The sequence below is a fragment of the Petaurus breviceps genome, unplaced genomic scaffold (assembly GCF_028583685.1).
Source record: "Petaurus breviceps papuanus isolate PSGF00001 unplaced genomic scaffold, PetGlider_PUasm1.0 387, whole genome shotgun sequence".
Lineage (NCBI taxonomy): Eukaryota > Metazoa > Chordata > Mammalia > Diprotodontia > Petauridae > Petaurus > Petaurus breviceps.
In genome coordinates this window covers 1,459,893-1,479,828 of record NW_027186308.1, presented here as the reverse complement: position 1 = coordinate 1,479,828, position 19,936 = coordinate 1,459,893, and the positions used below count along the sequence as shown (strand labels likewise).

The window sequence follows — 19,936 nt, the reverse complement described above, 5'->3', positions numbered from 1 at the left end:
ATCCAGAGAAAGAACTAGAAAGAACAGAGTTTGGATGCAGAGTGAAGCAAACTGCCTGCTCTCTTGTCTTTTTCTTGTTTGCTTTTGCTTCCTCTTTCCCATTGTTCATTCCATCCAATACAATCCTTCTTTATAACCTGACTGATGTCTAATGTGAAAGAATTTGCAGATCCGATACTTGATTGTATACCACCATGGGGAGGGGAGGGGAGGGAGGGAGGGAACGTAAAACTCAAGGAATTGTGGAATTGAATGTTGTAAAGTAAAAGTAAACAAATTAATAAAGACCAAAAACATAAAAATAAAAACCATGATGCAGCAACAGGAACAGTTGTTTCCAGAAGGGTTCCCTAGCTGGAGGACTCAAGGAAGCCCATCACTGGCATGACCTCATCATCCTGAAGCATCCTGTGAGCTTGAGACTTCACCTGAGGAATTGCCTCCTAGTGGAGAGTGGAGCCATGAACTCAAAAGCTCCATGTAAGAAGAGAAGAGCTCGTTTCCCTCTTGGCTGCTCTCCTTCGGGATTCATCTGCTGAGTCCTGTAGTGGATACTTTCCCTGGCTCCCCTCCCCCAGTTTTTCAGCAGCTTGTGTGTGTTGTCTTCCCTCATCCAATTGCAAGCTCCCTGAGGACAGGGCCGATCTTTTAACGAAATACACTGGTATCCCCTGTGCTTAGCACAGCACTTAGAATGTAGCAGGCACTTAATAGGTATTGATTGATTGACTGATTTACAGGCAAGGCAATGGAGACCTTGTGAATTGATTGAGCATACAGACCCAAGGTGACTTCACATATGCAGTGTCTGTCCAGTCGTCCCACACAGGGCTTTTATCTTTTTGGGGGGAGTGGGGTGGGGGAAGGTCAACTGATTGTTTCATGTTTTCTTTTTTGTTGTGTGAGTCCTTGAATCATTGTTGTCTTGAGTGTTTTTCTGTGGAATAGTAACTATAGAGCTCTCCTACCCTGAATATTCATGTTGAACATGGGGCATCTTTGGGAGAAGGAGTTCTGCTCCCTACATTTGAGGAGACCCTAGACATGAGCCAACCTTGATCTTTGGAGTAGAGATTTTTCTAGTTGCTCCAGGGTCATGTTGTTGACCTAGAGAGGAGGAGAAATCTTACTCCCCACTGTTGGGATTTAGGATGAATCCCCAGGATGGGATTGGGATTGTCTAATGTACTAAAGTACATTATGGCTCTTGGGAGTCTAGAGTGAAGCCTTTTATGGTAGGGGTGGGGCCCCGGACCCTGGGTCACATTCTGAGATACTTGTATTCCAGATGTCACTATAGAGCAAGAGCAGTGGGGTGCTGGGATATGTAATGGTGGCCTTTGTTTCCCAAGAGAGCTTGAAATCATTGGAGGTTCTTTGTAATTTCCTAAGCAGATACCTGGAAATAACAAGCATTTATGTATTTTTTCTACATTTAACTTGTTTTCTAAATTACATGTAAGAAAACATTTTAAACATTTGTTTTAAATTTTGAGTTCAAAATTCTCTCCCACCCTTCTCTTCCCCTTGAGAGGACAAGCAATTTGATATAGATTATATGTGTGCAGTCAAATAAAACATTTCCTTATTAGCCATGTTACAAAAGAAGATGTAGACAAAAAAAACCCAACCGAAGAATATCAAAGAAATTTTAAAATGTGCTGCAGTCTGCGTCCTACCCCATCAGCTCTTTCTCTGGAGGCGGATGGCATTTTTCCTCATATGTCCTTCAGAATTGCCTTGGATCATTGTATAGCTGAGAACAGCGAAGTTATTCACAGCTGATCATTGTCGCTTGGTCCTTGTCCTTTGTTCTTGAAGAGGAGCAAAATGACATCACTATGGAGGATTCAAGGTACAGTGCGTCCGACTGTGGGCGATCAGGGCTCTAGGAGCTCAGAGGGCCGTGCCGCAGGTCAGGCACAGAGTCCACATGGTGGCTCTCCGTTCGTGCACCTCGTGTTTCTTTGGAGTTACTGCAATTCCTCTTTGCTCATAGAGCACAGGGCCTTCTTTGATGTAAGCTGTTCTGTGCCAGGGTCTCCCATGTCATGTAATTAGTTCCAAAGTTCTTCAGAGAGAACTTGAGGATGTCCTTGTATCGCTTCTTCTTCCGACCATGTGAACACTTGCCTTGTGTGAGTTCTCTGTAAAATAATCTTTTAGGCAAACATCCATTTGACATTCAAATGTGGCCAGCCCATCAGAGCTGTGCTCTCTGCAGTAGAGTTTTAATGCTTGAGAAAGGACCTCAGCGTCTGCTACCTTATCCTGCCGGGTAACCTTCAAGATCTCCCTAAGACAATTCACATGGAAGTGATTCAGTTTCCTGGCCCGGCGCTGGCAGACTGTTCAGGCTTCACAGGCACTGAACAATGAGGTTGACACAACAAATCTGTAGACCTTCAGTTGGGTACGCAATCTAATAGCCCTTCCCTCCCACACTTTATTTTTTTCAGTTAGAAATTACTTTATTACTTTAGTGCATAAACCAAAAGTTACGCAAGCAGAGGCTGTGGATGTTTCGTGTTTCCAATTTGGTGGGAGCGCTCTCTTGGTCTTGTAGCACTGAGCCAGCCAGTGAATTCGGCTCTCATTCAGAACCCGATGGAATTTAGAATCCTTATCCTTTCTGTTTCTCTCAAGATGCTTTCGAACAGCAACAGCTTTCTTGATCAAGTGATAAAGATCTTCAGGAAGATCAGGGGCAAGTCCCTTGGACTTTAGAATTCTCAAATTTTGTTGCCAGTTATGAAGCGTACTTGTGCCACGCCATGAGAATCCCTCAGCATCACACCAATCTGGGGGGGCGTCCAGCCCTTCTTGGTCAGCTTGTAAATCCGCTCCTTCACGTTGTCCGAGGTGAGCGTCGGCCATGTGGGCACGCTGCGGCAGTATGGCAGAGCTGACTGGGACAGGCCCTTCCCAGGATGGTGAATGCCACCCATGATGGCAGCAGAAGACCCCTCCCACACGTTCCTTTGGAGCCTCCCAAACGCTGAGCTGGCTCTGAAAATGTGTGCATCCCTGGGAAGCACACTATCAAGTTCAATGAGCTTGACTACAGCGTTAGGAATTTCTCCATTTGCTGGAACCAGTGGTTTCCCATATGGATGGTGTGGTGCTGGCTGGTAGAGAGCCTGTGTTTTCTTGGTGCTAATTATGATGTCAAAATTAGCACAGTCAGCAGAGAATGGACCCATACCTTGTTTCATCTCATCCTCAGAGGTTGCATTGAGGGCACAATCATCTGCAAACAGAAAATCACGCAGCAGTTCTTCCTTCCACTCTGGTCTTGGCTTGTAGCCTTTTCAATTTAGCTTACCATCAATGCAGTAGCTGAGCTTGATGCTGTGCTTGCCCTCCTTGAAGGTGCCTGACATCATTGCTGAGAGCATGATGGCAAAAGTCATGGAAGCCAGCTTACGGCCTTGCTTTATCCCATTGGAGACTTGAAAAGCATAAGAAAACCATCCATTCTCCAGACCCCAGGCAAGCATGCCATCTTGAAACCGTACTGATAGGGGTAGCTAGGTGGCACAGTGAGTAGAGCTCTGGCCCTGGAGTCAAGAGGACTTGGGTTTGGATCTGGCATCAGACACTTAACACCAAAAAAAAAACCTAGCTGTGTGACCTTGGGCAAGTCACTTAACCCCAATTGCCCTCCAAAAAAAGAGAAAGAAAAAGAAACTGTACTGATGAACTACTCTAGACAATCAAAAACTGTCATAATTTCCACAAGCCATCATGATAATCATGAAGGCTTGTTGATCATTATATAATATTGTTGAATAACAGGCATTTATTAAGCACTTACTGCATGCCAAACACTTTGCTAAGCTTTAGGACAACAAATATTAGCAAAAAGAAAATAACCCTGCCCTCAGGGAGCTTACATTCTAACTAGAAATAATGAGACTTAAAAGGGAGTTGGACAATGGAGGGATGGAATAAAGACCTCCTTTTGTCATGGTGGAATGCTTAGAGTCAGAGCATGGCAAGGAAGAGAAGAAAGCATGGTCATCCTGGGGCCATCCCCAAAATTGGGGTTCCCAAAGAATCTCACCAATGGAAGAAGGGGGTCAGACTTGTCAAACATGGCAAAGGGGTACTGCATGGTGAAAAGTCCTCAGAAGCTGAGGAGAAGGTACAGGATAAAAGGGCAGCAAAATCCTTAGACCCAGAAGCACAGCCCCAAAGACAATCCGGACCCCCTTGTCTTCTTGTTCACTTGGGGTCCTAATTCATCACTGGTTATGCCCTGTCTGTTGAAGAGAGACAGACTGTTCAATTCTATAGAGAATCTATGAGAATGTGTGTCCTTATCTGGAAAAGACATCTCATTCACTTAGTCTTTTCTAAGGTTGAACCGCTTTGAATGGTTACAGTCAGACCCCAGAACAAAGGAAAAAGGACAACAAGAAAGAAAGTCCTTGTGTCTAAAAGCCAGCCTACACTGAACCCTGAGCTCTGAGCTGGAAGGGGCCTCAGTGACCCTCCAGACCTGCATAAGAGTCTGCACTACAACATCCCCCCAGAAGCAGGGATTTCCTTGGGGATCTCTGTGGAGGGGAAGCCAATTGCATGCTAGGCCAGCTGTTCTTCCTTGAGAACCACTCCCAGGCTGCCTCTTTAACCTTTCCCACACACACACCTCTTAGCTCTGCATTTTGCCTTCTGAACAGAACAAGACTCCTGACTCAAGACTCCATGAGACATCCTTCAGATTCTTTGAGATAGCTTCTGTGTGGCCCCTGAGTCTTCTCTTCTCCAGATGAATCACGCCTCACTGCTTTATCCAGTCCTCACGTGCTATGGACTCAAGGCTCTTGCCCATCCTGGTCCCCTTCCCCTGGATACACTCCACTTTGTCAATGTCCCTTTTAAAAGACCACAATCTTCCAGCTGTGGCCTGAGTTCAGTGGGTTCATTTCTCCTTAGCCCTGGACATGGTAGCTTTCTAATTTGGCCTAAGAGTGCATCAGTCTTTTGGATTGCCATGGTGACTCACACTGCGCCTGAAGCCAGCTAAAGCCAATAGATCTTTTTTTTTTTTTCAGACAAACCTAACTGGTCAAGGCTCCATTCTTGTGCATGTCACAGTTCACGACTGACGAAAGCTGGACTGCCCCTGGACACACACGGCCAAGCTCCAATGGGGCAGTTGTGCTGTCCCCTGCATGCCCTAAGACACCATGGAGGATCACTTGGGAAAGCTGCAAACCTCCTGCCATTACAAATTAATGCAAAAATAATCACTTTCTAATCAGACATTAATTAGAACATTCAATAAATCCTAAGTGGAGATCTGCAGAGATTGCTGCCTTGGGCATCTCTCTCTCCTTAGAGCTCCCTGCGGCAAATCCCTCTTTTCAGGCCTCTTTTCCCATCTACAAGACAAGGGGATTGTAGTAAATGCTCACCAAGGTTCCTCCCAACTCCAACATTCTTTGGTCTGTTTTGGCCTATTTTATGTTCTAAGATCCTGCCTTATTCTGGTAGGCTTCATTCATAAAAAATAAATAAATGTGCCACTTAGAATATTCTAAGTTCTGTAGTCTCACATTCTCTGTCCTAAGGTCCCCAGTGGGAGGCAGCATGGCAAAGTGGACAGTGGGCCATTCTGAAAGACCTGCCTTGGACCCATACTGACTTTGAGACCCGGGGCAAGTCACTTCTATTTTCCACACCTGCCTAGGCGACTTTTCATCCCTCTGCAGTTCAGGTGAGTTGCTGACTAACAGCAGCGGAGGGAATTGCTACTTCCCCTAAGGTCCCTTCCAGCTTGAGGGCTAGGCTTCTGTGGCACTGAGGCCCAGAGAGGCCAAGGGTTTTACCCAAAGACCCAGCAAGGTTTGAAACCTTAGGGTTTTGACTTCCAGCCAAAGGTTCTTTCCCAGCTAGCCCTTGCCCTTCCAGAGACCGCAGGTCTGTGGGAAATGACCCTTTGGAGAATGGCGCTGTAATTCTCGATTAGCTGATCGTCTAAATGAGCATTTCAGCAAAGCAATCCACAAAAACCTGACACAGCACACTGGGTTTAAGCTTAGCCACACACACGTATGTGGGTACTGGGAGGTGACACTTTTCACCCCTAAAACCACACATTTGCTGCTTCTCTAATTAAAAACATGTTTTAAAAAATCAGCAGGTTTGAAAATGTTGAAATGATTAATTTTAAGTTACCTTGGGAACCAAGGAAATGAAAAGAGATGTGTTATTTTGCAGCTAAAAGCAGTTATTACCAACGATAAATATTAGGTACAACAAGAAACCAATCGAGCTTCAAATGGTTCCTGCAAATCACATCCCAGAACCTTCCCTAACAACTGAACAGAGCCCAGCAGATGGGAGGTACTTGGTAAATGCTTGTGGATTGATCGGGTAGTTGGGTGGTTCAGTGGGTGGGTGGGTGAGGAGTTGGTTGGTTGGAGGGATGATGGGAGAGACATTTTGTAATGAGGTCAAGAAAAGGAGAATGTAAACTAATAGAAACTTACATTCTTCCTTCCTGCATCTGCATAGAAACACATAACACCCCAATGATTATGCAGCTGGTAGTGAGTTGACTGGTGGTGCCAAATGAGACAGGCCAGCTGGGAAAAGATAAGGCTCAATGGATTCACAGCTGGAATGCGAATTCTGAAATCATTGTGCCAGGAGTCCCAGCCAGGAAGCATCTAACAGAGTGGTCAAAGTTGACTCCAGCTGCCTCCCTGCTCTGCCAGATTCATTCAAGACTCAGGTCAGATGCCACTTCCTCCAAGAGGTCTCTCCCGATTTCACCTACCACCCATCACCAGTTAGTGGTCAATGACCTCCCCTGCCTATTTTGCATCTAATTATTCATATGTGCATACATTCAATCCTACTGGTGGAATGTAAGCTCCTTGAGGGGCAATATTCTGCTTTTCCCCCTGCACATAGTAGGCACCTAATTAATTCTTGTTGAATTGAATTGAATTTCTTGCATATTGGTGTTAAAGAGATTGCCTTTTCTCATTTGGAATCATTGAAAGTGCTATGTGATTTCTTGAATAAGTTCTCCAACCCAGTCTCTCCCTCTCATTGAATTCCAGGCTCAGTCTCTTCTCTCTCTATGACATTTTCTCCAAATCACTAGCTCTGTCCCTCTGAAGGGCATAACCGACTTTGGTTTCCTATCGTGAATGGTTAGACAACTACATCTTAATTATATAAACTTTTATCACAGACTAAGTCCTGTATTCACTAAGATGAAAAAATGATAATTCCTGCCTTCAAGAAGCTTACAGTTTGTTGAGTGTAATATTGGAAATAATGCAATCAGAACAAAGGAGAGATTCATAGAAAATGCTGTCCTTTAAAAACCCCTGTCTTTCCTTTTACTGCTCCTTGTCTCAGTCTCCATGTCTATCAAACGGGGACCATAATAGCCCTTACCCCCCAGGATAACTGCGAAGATTCAGTGACACCCATCTGGAAAGTGCTGGAAAGTCCTATTCTTATTGCTAGAGATCTACGTGCACAGTCCTTTCTCAGGCTCCGTCGTTCAGACCAAAGATTCTAGTCAGTAAAACTGCTAAATCTCCTTGTCCTGTGTTGGGGTCTCATTCAGTTTAAGCACAGAGAGGTGGCCATCCTTCCTTCTAGGCTCCATCTAGTCTTTGACGTTTGTGGCTCTGCTCCTCTATTTGGCTGGATGGAGAGCCAGCTTCTCTGCCTTCTGGATTGGAACAAAGCTTTGGGACTAGATCGAGTCTGATCACACCATGGGATTCATGTCTTCTTGGTGGGTCTTTATGGGGATGCTACCAGGCTGCATTGTCTTTGCATGTGGCTTTTACACAGGCCTTGATCAACACTATGGAGGGAAAGAGGAAAATGAAGCATTGAAAAATCAGAGTGGGCAACTGCCCAGATGATGTCAGACTCCAGACAGGTGGCCAGGCTGAGCAGGGCAAGAAGTGTATTGCCCAGATCCCCTAGTGAGGCTAGGTCACAGGTGACCCTTGAAGCTAGGAGGGCTTCCTGACGCCAAGGCACCTTTACCCACTACCCCACACCACTTTTCCTACTACTGGCATTGGGTTCTCCGTTGTAAAACTTAGCAGGCACAAGCAAATGTATTATGTTCCACCCCTAAGGACCAACTTCAGAATTCCCCATCACCTCCTTTCTGTCTCCTTTCCCTTCTCTCTCCCATCCATAGTCGGATGATCCCATGAGGCATGTCTAGAGAGCTTGGATTTGGGAGGGAGGGGCAGGGATGGAAATTCTTAGGGTCCTAGTAGACCACAAGCTCCATAGATTTCAACAGGGTGGTATGGAAGCCAAAGAAAGAAAATGCTCTCCCGAGCTATGTGGGGAGACACAAGGCATCCTGAGAAAGGAAGGTGACCACCTTTCAGTCATCTGGCCTAGTCAGATGACATCTGGGTTCAGTTCTGGACATTATACTTTAGGAATGACCTTGAGAAGCTGGAGAGTATCCAGGGGAGGGAGACCAAGATGGCGGAGGGCTTTGAAGTCACCTTGGTGGCACAATACATGGAGGCTCGATTCGTGCCTCAGACTTTTACTAGCTGTGTGACCCTGGGCAAGTCATGTCACCAGTCTTGACATCTGTTTCTGTAAATGAGGGTGATGACTGCACCAGCCTCCCAAAGTCATGAGTCTCAACTGAGATCACATTTGTCAAGTATTGTGTAGATCTTACAGGACGATGCTGATACAAGCTGTCATCGCCGTCATCATTGTCATTCTTGTTGTCGTTCCATGTGGGGATCGGTTTGAGAAGTGGGCAATATATAGCTTGGAGAGAAGAGTTAAGGGGACACATGCACTGTCTGCTTATTGGCGGAATTGTCTCATGAAAGAACACCCAGACACGTCCTGTGCTGCAGTGAGCAGAAGGAAAGGCATGAGTGGGAAGTGGCCGGGGCTGATTTAGGCTGGAAGCCAAGAGTTCTGACCCTGAGCACAGTCCCAGAGTGGAGTGGGTGGCTGGGGGAAGTAATGAGCTCCTCACTCAAAGGCTGGTGGACACACCCAGGCGGGGGATAGTGGAGAAGGGACTGGGGTTGTTTGGGACCAGGTCTGACTTGGTATTTGGAAGGGAGATGAGATGCTTTTCCATCCCTTGATGTCTCCAAAAGGAAAAATCCAACCCAAGAAAGGTGTGTGTGTGTGTGTGTGTGTGTGCACGCGTGTGTGCGTGCGCACGCGCATGCATGCACTCGAGTGGGAGAAATGGGGAGGGGAAGGGAGGGGAAGGAAGGAGAGGGGGGATGGGAGGAAAGGGGAGGGGAGGAGAAAAGAAGGGAAGGGAAGGGAGGGGAAGTGAGAGGAGAGAGTTGAAATGTTGACATCTTGACTGCTAAATGAATAAAGGTGTACTTTTATACATAAGAGGTAGCTCAAGAAAATAGTCCTGTTTTACAAAAGGAAAGAGGAAAAGGAGTTCTTGTAGTGGAAGTGTGATCATTTCTAAGCTGGGTCTGGTTGGCCTTCAACCACACTACTTTAGAACTACTAAAGGTTCTTCCCTGTTAGGGCCTCGGATGCAGCAGACTGAATTGAGAAGGGGCCTAGGAGTAAAGGATCTAAGCAAGCAATCTGGCATTTTCTTTCATTTTTCTTTCCTTTATTTTCTTCCTTCTCTCTTTCTTTTTTCCTTCCTTTCTTCATTCTCTTTTTTCTTTCTTTCTCTTTTTCCTTCCTTTCTCCTTTTCTCTTTATCTCATCCTTTCTTTCCTTTTTTGTCCTTCCTTTCTTCAATCTTTGCTCTTTCTTTTCTTCTCTTTCTTCTTTTTGTCTTTTCTTTCTCTTCCTTCCTTCTTTTTTCTCTTTCTCTCAGCTTTTCTTTTTCTTTCTTCTTTTCCTTCTTTCTTTATTCCTTTCCCAGAAAGAGAAAAAGTGAACCCACCCCCTGGCTGGCTCCTTCCATCAGACCTCTCTGAGTGAGCCTTTCCAGTCCAGTTTCCCAAGGCTTCCTGAGGGAGTTGGGTCCAATTTAGAGAACCCTGGCTCAAGAACCTAGCTTTAACATGCCCACATCTGGAGCCATAAGTGTCATCCTGATTATTAAAGCTAAAGAGGAAATAGCCGGTGGCTGAAGCAGCAGACAAACGCCACCCACCCACCACTGTCCCTTCACCCTCCCTTTCCCCCTGCCCCCGCTCTCCTGGGTTCTAAGCATCATTTTTGGATATGAAAGTCAAATAGCCTTTCCTTGCAGCCAGCTCCTTGGATCCCAGCTAAGCTCAGGAAGGATAAATATTTAATTAGGCCAGTGCAGATATGTCAAGTTGCATTTGTAACCAGCAGGGCAACAACCAGAAGCGAGGAGATGATGTAGATGCTTACATCTCACAGGCTTTTCAGCCAAATCCCTGAGGAGTTCTGCCCACTGGGGAGGCAGTGAGGCTGCAGGGGCTCAGGCATTCTCCAGTCTCTGGTTCTTTACCAGGTGCCCATGCCTCCCACTGAGATGATGCTCCCTGCCAGGTCCCAGCAGCAGGGATGTGTCAGGACCCAAGAGGAGAATGATGGAGTAGGGCAGGGTGGGGAGATTCCATTTGGTTTTCCTCATTCCTGTACCACGTGGTCTCTAGTACTCTCCCCTCCCCCTCCCAGTCCTGTGGTCCTGCTATAATCCTGCCCTGTGACTGCTTAAATCCAGCTCACTAGCAAGTCATGCCGTGACCTTCATGATGTCACGTCCCCTTTGAGATCGAAGGACAAACAAGAATAACCTGGGAAATGAAGGAAAATAAGGCTGACGACACCTGTTTGTTTTCAAATCTATCAGGACTGTTTGTGTTAATGTGGCAAAGTATTAATAACTTGTGAATTGTGGCTTTTGTTTAAGAGGATGAGTACAATACAAATGTGATATACTACAAAACAAGTAAAATTCAGATTTTGGCTTTGACAGTGACTACCTGCGTGACCTTGGACAAGTGATTCTAAGGCCCGGGGCTGCCTCACTTCTTAACCTGGAAAGCCAGGAGTTGGACTAGATGGTTTTGGGTCCTTTCTCCCTCCCTCCCTGTCCTTTGTGAACTGGCACACTGCCGTCCCTGGAGTCCCTGGATGGTTAACTCTCCACTCCTTCCTGTGTCAGTGACACATTGCCATTGACTTGCACCCACCATAGCTCTCTGCATAACTGATTCCTCAGTGTCCTGTGATCACAATAACAGAGCATCACCAAGAGAACATAGAGAACACAAGACCTTTAGTGCTCATTAATTGTAAAGTACAGAAAAGTAAAGCCAAAAGCCACTTTAAAGGTGTCCTCCAACATGGGGCTTCTCACACACGGGATGAGACCATTGAAAACAGACAGAGAGAGAGAGAGAGAGAGAGAGAGAGAGAGAGAGAGAGAGAGAGAGAGAGAGAGAGAGAGAAAAGGGAGAGAGAGAGAGAGAGAGAGAGAGAGAGAGGGCTTTGTTCAACAACCTTCTGATCATCCAAGTCAAGAGAAATATAGAAAAGGGAAACGGAGGTTCACCAAAGGTGATCCACGTCATGGAGGTTTTCCAAAGGAGTCTCAATATAAGAGACCTTAACTGCAGATGGAGAAGTTCTCCAAATGCTACTGCTTGAAGATGACATTGTGCTGATGCATTCATAGGAGGGCATGGTTCCCTCAAAGAGATATAAAGTCACTCAACAGAGGACAGCCTAACCATACACAAGTGGATGACAGATGCCCATTTCTTAGGTAATTGGATGAACAACCCATAGAGGTGGTCCAACAGTACATATAACTTGGGTTGACCCTGAATATAGACAGCAAATGGGGTTCAGAATCAAACTGGGGGGGAGGGACATTGGGTTGAACTTGGGAAATTGACCAGAGCTCTTAACAACCCTGAGATGTTATGACCTGATATGCAAAGCCAGATGTTAACACCAACACTAACAGAGAGAAATGCTCTCTCTGAATGCAAAGATTTGGTTCAGTGAATCAAGCAATGAGTCAACAAGCATTTATTAAATGCCTGCTGTCTGTGAGGCACTGAGAGAGACCAAAGTGAAATCAGACACAGCCCCTGCTTTTAAGAAGCATACAACCTAATGGGGGAGGGGAGGCATTCAGTGATATATTTAATGGAATAGAGAGTGAGATTCAGGCAGAAGAGTTGTTTGGGCAAAGAAATTGGAGGAAGTAGGAGCCCCTCCTATCTGAAGAAATCAGCAGTAGCATTGTAGGAAGGTGGCACCTGAACAAAGTCTGGAAGGAGAAGGGAATATCAGTTGGCAGAGACGCACATGGAAGTAAGAGGAGGTGGGAAGAGACTGGAGGAGAGCAGATCAACAAAATGCAGGAAGGGAAGCAAGTGACATGAGGCTGAAAATAGGGTTTTGAGCCCAACTGTGGAGGGCCTGCAAAAGCCGGCTAAGGAGTTAGCCAGTGGCACAGTAGATAGACCCAAAGTCAGGAAGCCTTCAGACACTTTCTATCTGTGTGACCCCGGGTAAGTCATTTAACCTCTGCTCACCTCAGTTTCCTCATCTGTAAAATGGGGATAATAACAGTACCTAGTACCTGATAGGGTTGTTGTGAAGATCAAATGCGACCATATTTGTAAAGTGCTTTGCAATTTTGTCGGGTTTTTTGTGTTGCTGTGCAGTTGCTTATTGTGCTTACCTCCTCAAGACCCCATGGACCACTGCACACCTGGCCTTCTATCTCCCACTACCGTCCAAAGTCTATCCAAGTTCATGTTCATTTGCTTCGATGGGGCCGTGTCCATCTCATCCTCTGCCAGCCCCTTCCTCTTTTGCCTTCTATCTTTCCCAGCATCAGGGTCTTTACTAATAAGTTCCATCTTGTCATTTTGTGGCCAAAGCTTTTAAACTTCAGCTTCAGTATTTGCCCTTCCAAGGAATATTCTAAATTAATTTCTTTAAGCACTGACTAATCTGACCTCCTTGTTGTCCAAGGGACTCTCAAAAGTCCTCCCGAGCCCCACATTTCCAAAGCATCGATTCTGTGGTGCTCAACTTTCCCTTTACTCCAACTCTTAGGTCATGCATTATTACTGGAAAAGCCATGGTTTCAACTACTTAGACCTTTGTTGGCGAGGTGATATCTCTGCTCTTTAGTCTGCTGTCCAGATTTGCCATAGATTTCCTTCCAAGGAGCAAGCATCTTTTAATTTCACGGCTATAGTCACTGCCTACCATTATCTTCGAGCCCAGGAACATAAAACCTGATTCTGCTTCTGTTTCTTCTCTATTTGCCGGGAAACGCTTCTTAACTTTTCTTTACTCTCTGCCATCATCGGAGAGGTTTCATTTGAATACCTGAGACCGTAGCTACTTCTCTTAGCAACCTGAATTCTGACTTTTGATTCATCCAGCCTGGCATTTTATACGAGGCGCTCTGCATATAAGCTAAATGAGCAAGGAGACAGGGGCGAACTCCTTGTCTAATCTTAACCAACCACTTGTTCCATGTTTGGTTCTAACTGTTGGTACTCAGTCTCTGGACAGGCTCCCCAGGAGACAAGATGATCTGATACTCCCATCTCTTTGGGGACTGGACTTGTCACATTTCATTGTGATCCACACAGTCAAAGGCTTAAATATCGTCAATGACTCAGACGTATATGGTTTTCTCATACTCCCTTGCCTCCATAATACTCCATAATACAGTGAATGTTGGCAATTTGGTCTCTAGTTCCCCTGCCTCTTCAAAAACCAGTCTACTTTTCTAGAAATTCTTGGTTCACATGTTGCTGAAGCCTAGCTTGCAGAATCTTAAGCGTAACCTTATTGGTATGTGAGCGGAGTGCAATTGTTCAGTAATTTGAACATCCTTCGGCATTGTTCTTCTTTAGGATTGGGACATAAGCTGATCTTTTCCAATTCAGTAACTACTGTTGAGTTTTCTAAATTTGCTGACGTATTGCAAACTTTAGAGAGCTATGAAAGTGTTAGCTGTAAGTATTACTTAATGGGGAGTCATTGATAATTTTTGAGGGAGGGGTCACTTGATTAGATGATTTTGACAAGAGAGTCTGGAGGGGCCACAGAGACCTCGCGTTATTGAAGCAGATCTTCCTGACCCTGGGGCTTAGTGGTCTTCACCTCCAACGAAATCTCTTTGGATTTAGTTTGTGTGTGTGTTTTCTGTGTACTTGGCTTTCTACACACCCATGCCCCCACAGTTCCGGCAGGGCCATCTTTGTCTGTGTCTTTAAAACCCCACTTCCTAGCCTGGGGCCTGGTACCTACTTGAAGAAGGTATTTAATAAGTACTTATTGCCTTTAAATGAATGAGCAAACCAAACTCTACATTATTCACCAAACCAGAAGCCTGTTTTCACAACAAATGCTTATTTCTCATTTCCTCAAAATTTCCATTTTCTCAATTAAATGAGGAAAAGCAAAGGCAGTGTGGTAGGATGAATGGGGATGCTAGATTTGGAGTCAAGATGAACCAGATTAAAATCCTGCCCCAGGTTATTTTAAACTGACAAAACACTTAACTGTACTTGTTTCCACATCTATAAAGCAATAGTCTGCATCTAATGACCCCTGTGCTAAATTAGGCTTTGACTGATAACTGCTTTGTGGTGCTGGCCTCCCCCAAACGACTGGGACTTTACAAGAATCATCAGTGCCTTCACACCAGGGCCAGAATGTCAGATATTGCATTGGATCCATGATGAAGGTTCAAGAGGCAGGGAACATTTCAGCACTATGCAGGAGGAGGGGGGGGAGGGTAATGTATTGATCTTCAGATCATAGTGATAATGATGGCAGGAAAGCTCCGTTCCTTGTCGCCTTCTGGTTGCTGGAAGAGTCAGGGAACCTCAGATTGTCTGAGTTGGCAGGGACTTCTAGAGTCCCCTAATCCAACATCCTGGACAACCAACCTTTTTAATGGGAAAAAGTCTGTTGTATGGGCATGGAAGACAAGTTTATAGGCTCTGAGGTCCATAGACTTGCCTGACATAACATGAGAATTCAATGACCAAGGCAGAATTTGAACACAGGCCCTCTGATTCCAAATTTGGTGCTCTCTCTACTAAATCACAATGTGGGGTTGGAAAGGACTTAGAGGTCTTTTAGTCACAAGATCTTAGATCCAGAGGTCTTAACTTAGAAGCCTTCAGGAAGACCCCCCTTGCCTAAGGCTATCTGGACAGTATGTGTCAGAGATAGGACTTGAACTCAGGGCTGCTTCAACATGACACCCCTTGTTTATGACTACTGGTTTCTTTTTCCAGAGAGTAGAAGCCTCTCCATGAAATGAAGAAGGCTCACAATTTAGATATAAGAAACTAGGGTGGTTCCTCTATTTTGTTTGTTTGGGTTTCTTACTCCTAAAACCGCCAAAGTTTAATACTCTGAGGCAGGAGCATTTCCCTGTTGGCTTCTCCTTGATGGCACTGTCTCATTGCAAAGCTAAAGAAGTCACCAGAAGGAGTCTTGGGAGTCAGGCTGTTTAGAAAATTAGATGCAACCTCAGGGCTGCCTGACATATGAGATGTATGATTCTGTTGGGTTCAAAATGTTTGTATTTCTCATGGTGTTGAAATTGGTCTGTGGACCCTTTGGTTATACCCTGCTTTCTGGAGAGGGAAAACAGCTGGTTGGACAGAGTACACATCTGGCAGTGGGGAGAAGCTTGGAAATGGGGCCTGGGGCTTCTCCTTTTCCAGGATACCTCACCTTGAAAAGGAGCTATTTTTAAAAGGCTACATTTGAACTATATTAGCTTCCTCTGACATGTAAAATGGAGTCTTGACAATGAATTTTGCACATTCCAAAGTGTTTCTGAGGGAGACAAGAGATGCCCTGAAGCAGGACCGTGTGCAGGCGCGTGGGAGCGTCTCTCATCCCCATTGGGGTTGGTAGCATTTTGCAGCAGTCATCAGGATGTTAGGTCTATTTAAAATCCTTTCCACCCAAAGGAAAATGGGTGCAGCATCTGTTGCACATCTGTATTCCCATTTTGGAAAGTCTCCATAATATGACTTGGGCTTGTTTTGTCTTTGGGGAAAGGTCTTGTCTTCAGCACCTGAACAACACGCCTGTTAGCATTCTGAAGGAGCTTGTCTGGCCTGGCCAAGGTGGTCCAAGAGCACCAGGTACCCTTCTCCTCCTGTGGGGGTGGAGGGGCTAGGACAGATTCTGATGAGAATGAGACACTGAGGACCATAGTGAGGGAGGCATTTGGGATGGGGGAAGAAATAAGAGAGGCATGCCTGGGCACAGAGCCTTCAGCTAGGAGGAGAAGGGACTGGCCAGAGTCAGCCCAGGGAGTCAGGGATGACATTGGAGGGCAGGCAGGCAGGTCCGAGTCTTAGCGTAGGGCTAGGAAACAGAGCAAGGTCAGTCCAATGGCTCCAGTCATTTCCTCTTGGATGACAGGCTAGTGGGCTCAAAGACTATGGCACATGGCTTAAGATCACACTATCAAAAGCTCTCAGCATGCCTGTGATGGTGAGGTCTGACTGGTGACCTTGGCACTAGTGGTTTTCGTGTGGGTGCTCACAGATCAGTGGTGCCAGCATTGTACCCAGCATCTCACTCTGTGACTCCAACACCCTCAGGAGAGGCCGTCTCCAGAGAGGCCACTTAATAATGGTCCGCATCGCTCATCTCTAGGGTCTGCCTGCCTGGGGTGCTTGATAGATCGAGCTGCAGATTTCTTTCTGCATTTCCTTCCACATTTCATGAGGGTGGAGGACTGGAGGCAGAGAAATGTAGGTGCCCTGTGAGCTCTCTTCTGGGGCTTGAAGGCCTGTCACATTGAAGAAGGATTAGAATTATTCTTCTTGGCCCCAGGGGGCAAAAAGTTGTGGAGAAGCAGATTTAGGCTGGCTGTCAGGGAACTTTCTGCTGGTTCATTAGAGCTGTCGAGTGGAATGAGCCGCTTCAGGAGGGGGGACTGGGGAGGAGACCTTCCACTCACAAGGAAGAGGATGGATGCCCATTTGTCAGGAATGTTGTACAGGAGACTAGTCAGATTTGGATCAGACAAGCGGGCCTCTGACATGTCTTCCAATTCCAATATTGGGGATACCAAGTTGCTCCTCAAGCGGACTGGGCCAACTCATGGCAGCGTGAATTCCGTTTTACTAGAGGTCTCCAAGAGGAGACTAGAAACCACTACTCAGGCATTCACTGAGGGGAGGCTTGGCTGGGTGGAGATTGGTCCAAATGTCCATTCAGGTCTCTGAAATCCTGTCATTCCATTAAGTGAGGTTATTAAGGTCACGTCAGTCCAGAGGGTCCCAGATTCCCTCCCTCACCTCTGGATCCAACTCATCCGGGAGTCCTGGGGAGTTTCCAGTAATACTCAGGACACAAGATGCCATTGGACTGTCCATCCTCTGAAATCACTGAGGCACAAAAGTGCTTGATAGAATTGGCTGTAGTCTATTCTTCCTGAAGGAGAACGTTTGTTCCCTGCATTGGTCTATCCTTCTAGAATCCCCTGGGCAAATTCAGAGCTCCAGAGTTGTCCAGCCAAGGCTTGTCGAAGTGCCTGCCGATATTTGTTTTGTCTTTGGGGAGAGGTCTCCACATAGGCATCCTCCTTTATTCTGAAGGGAAGAGGATTCTGAGCTGGAATGGTCCTTCAGGACCAGTTAGTAAAGCTCCCATTCTCCAGAGGAGGAAGCTAAGGCCAAGAGATGTGATATGTGTGAGGTAGAAATTGAGTTGCTCTGATTGACTCTAACAACTAGTGTTTTTTCACATGGTTAGCCATAGCTTAGATCTTTTTTTTTCCTTTGAAAATTGTCAATTCATATTCTTTTTCACCATTTATCCATTGAGGGATGACTCTTATTCTTATAAATTCAAATCAGTCCCTCACATACCTTGGAAATGAGATCCTTCTGGGGTGGTGAGGTAGCACAGTGAATAGAGCACTGGCCCTGGAGTCAGGAGGACCTGAGTTCAAATTCGGCCTCAGACACTTAATACATACTAGCTGTGTGACCTTGGGCAAGTCACTTAACCCCAATTGCCCTGCATTTCCCCCTCCAAAAGGCAAAAAAAAATGAGACCCTTCTCAGCAAAACTTGCTGTAAATACTTTTCCCAGTTAACTGTTTCCCTTCTCATGTTGGCTGCGTTGTTTTTATCCATTTTATATTCTGGGATCCCTCTCTATCACTGTTCCACCTTGGACTCTTCCTCTATGCATTGATATGAAAGGGAATTTCTTCTTTGCTCTTCTGATGTGTTCATGTGACCTTTCATGGCTAGATCGTGTATCATTTCAAGTGCATTTTATTTAATGGTGTGAAAGGTCAGGATGTGCCTCATTTTTGCCAGTGTTGCCCAGTTTTCCCAACAGGATTGGTCAAGTAGCAGGCTCTTCCCCCAGCAGCTGGTCTTGAACACTAGGCTTTGACTACATCCTTTGCATCAATGCACTGTGTATCTTATCTGTTCCTCTGACCACCCTCCCTATTTCTTAACCAATATAGCTTTTTTTATGGTTATCATGATTTGCAATATAGTTTAAGATCTATTACTTCTAGGCCCCCTTCAGTCTTATTTTTTCATTTTTTTAATTTTCTTCCCCAGATTAACTTTATTTTTTCAAGATCTATAAAGCAATTCTTTGGTAGTTTGACATGGCCTTGAGTACATAAATTAATTTAGGTAATATCGTCAATGTTATTATATTGGCTTGTCCTGCCCATGAGTATTATTTCTCCAGTTTTTGCTATAAAGTGTTTTATATTTGTTCTCTTATAAGTCCTGTGCCTTGGTACCTTGGTAGGTAGACTTGCAAGTATTTTGTGCATTCTGTAATTATTTAAGATGGAGTTTCTTTTTCTAGCTCTTCTTGCTGAGTGTTGTTGGTAATATACAGAAATGCTGATGATTTTATAAATTTGTTTTATATCATGCAACTTCCCTAAAAGCTATTGGCTAAATTATTTTTAGTTGCCTCTAGGGTGCTCTGAGTACACCATCCTACCATCTGGGAGAAAAACAAACAAACAAACAAACAAACAAAACCAAGGTATGAATGGACTTGCAAGTGCCGGTGGGCATGCCCTCATCAATGCGATGGCCAAGCCTAACTTTCAAAGACTCAGCAGAAAGGTGAGAGATGACACACACAGCACATGGCACAATGTGGATTTACTGTGCAAGACTGTATTTATCATAAGGGAGGGTGTCTATAGGGAAGGAGAGTGATTAATGGGTAGTAATAGAAATGAGGGGGAAGAAAGAAAGATCACTTACTAAATATGCATTCAGTCTGTAAACACTTATAAAGCACATCTTGTGTGCCTAGCGTTGTGCTAAGTACTAAGAATGAAAAAAGAAGTAAAATACGGTCACTGTTCTCAAGGTGCTCCCAGTCTAGCAGCGGTGTGACGGTGGGGGTGGGGAGAGACAACAGGCAAATGGCTGTGGGCAAACAAGCTAAATGTGGGATAGATTGAAGTTAATGGGCAGAGGGGAGGCACTAGTGTGAACAGAGGCTGGGGAAGGTTTCCTAAAGATGGTGAAATAAACTTGAAGGAAACCAGGAGGCAGAGATGAAAAGGGAGAACATCCCAGGCATGGGGGCCAAGCCAAGAAAATGTCCAGAGCTGAGACGTGGAACAGCAAAGAGGAAGAAAACACAATAAAATGCAGGAGGGAGCACAGCAAGGGCTATTTGTTACTGCCTTGTTCAATTAAATATATACTTTAAAGGAAAGCAAACTGGATATCCCAGCAGGTCATCTTCTACACTGTACCTGTATTTGTTCATTTCTGTCCTCAACACACAAATGGATATGAGATCTCACTGACCCTGGAGTTCATTCCAGTGATGTGAATCATAACCCACATAGGTCCTCCTCACAAAGGATTTACCCAATGTCCTGGAGATCATTCTCACATTCTCCTGATGCCTCAAAAGTATCAAGGAAGAGGGGTGGGGCCAAGATGGCAGAGTAGAAGCAGGAACT

General features: G+C 45.3%; 1 pseudogene; it reads right to left on the bottom strand.

The window, feature by feature from the left end:
* Nucleotides 1–350: 350 nt before the first annotated feature.
* Nucleotides 351–2,948, bottom strand: LOC138170819 (small ribosomal subunit protein uS15-like; annotated as a pseudogene).
* Nucleotides 2,949–19,936: the final 16,988 nt, after the last annotated feature.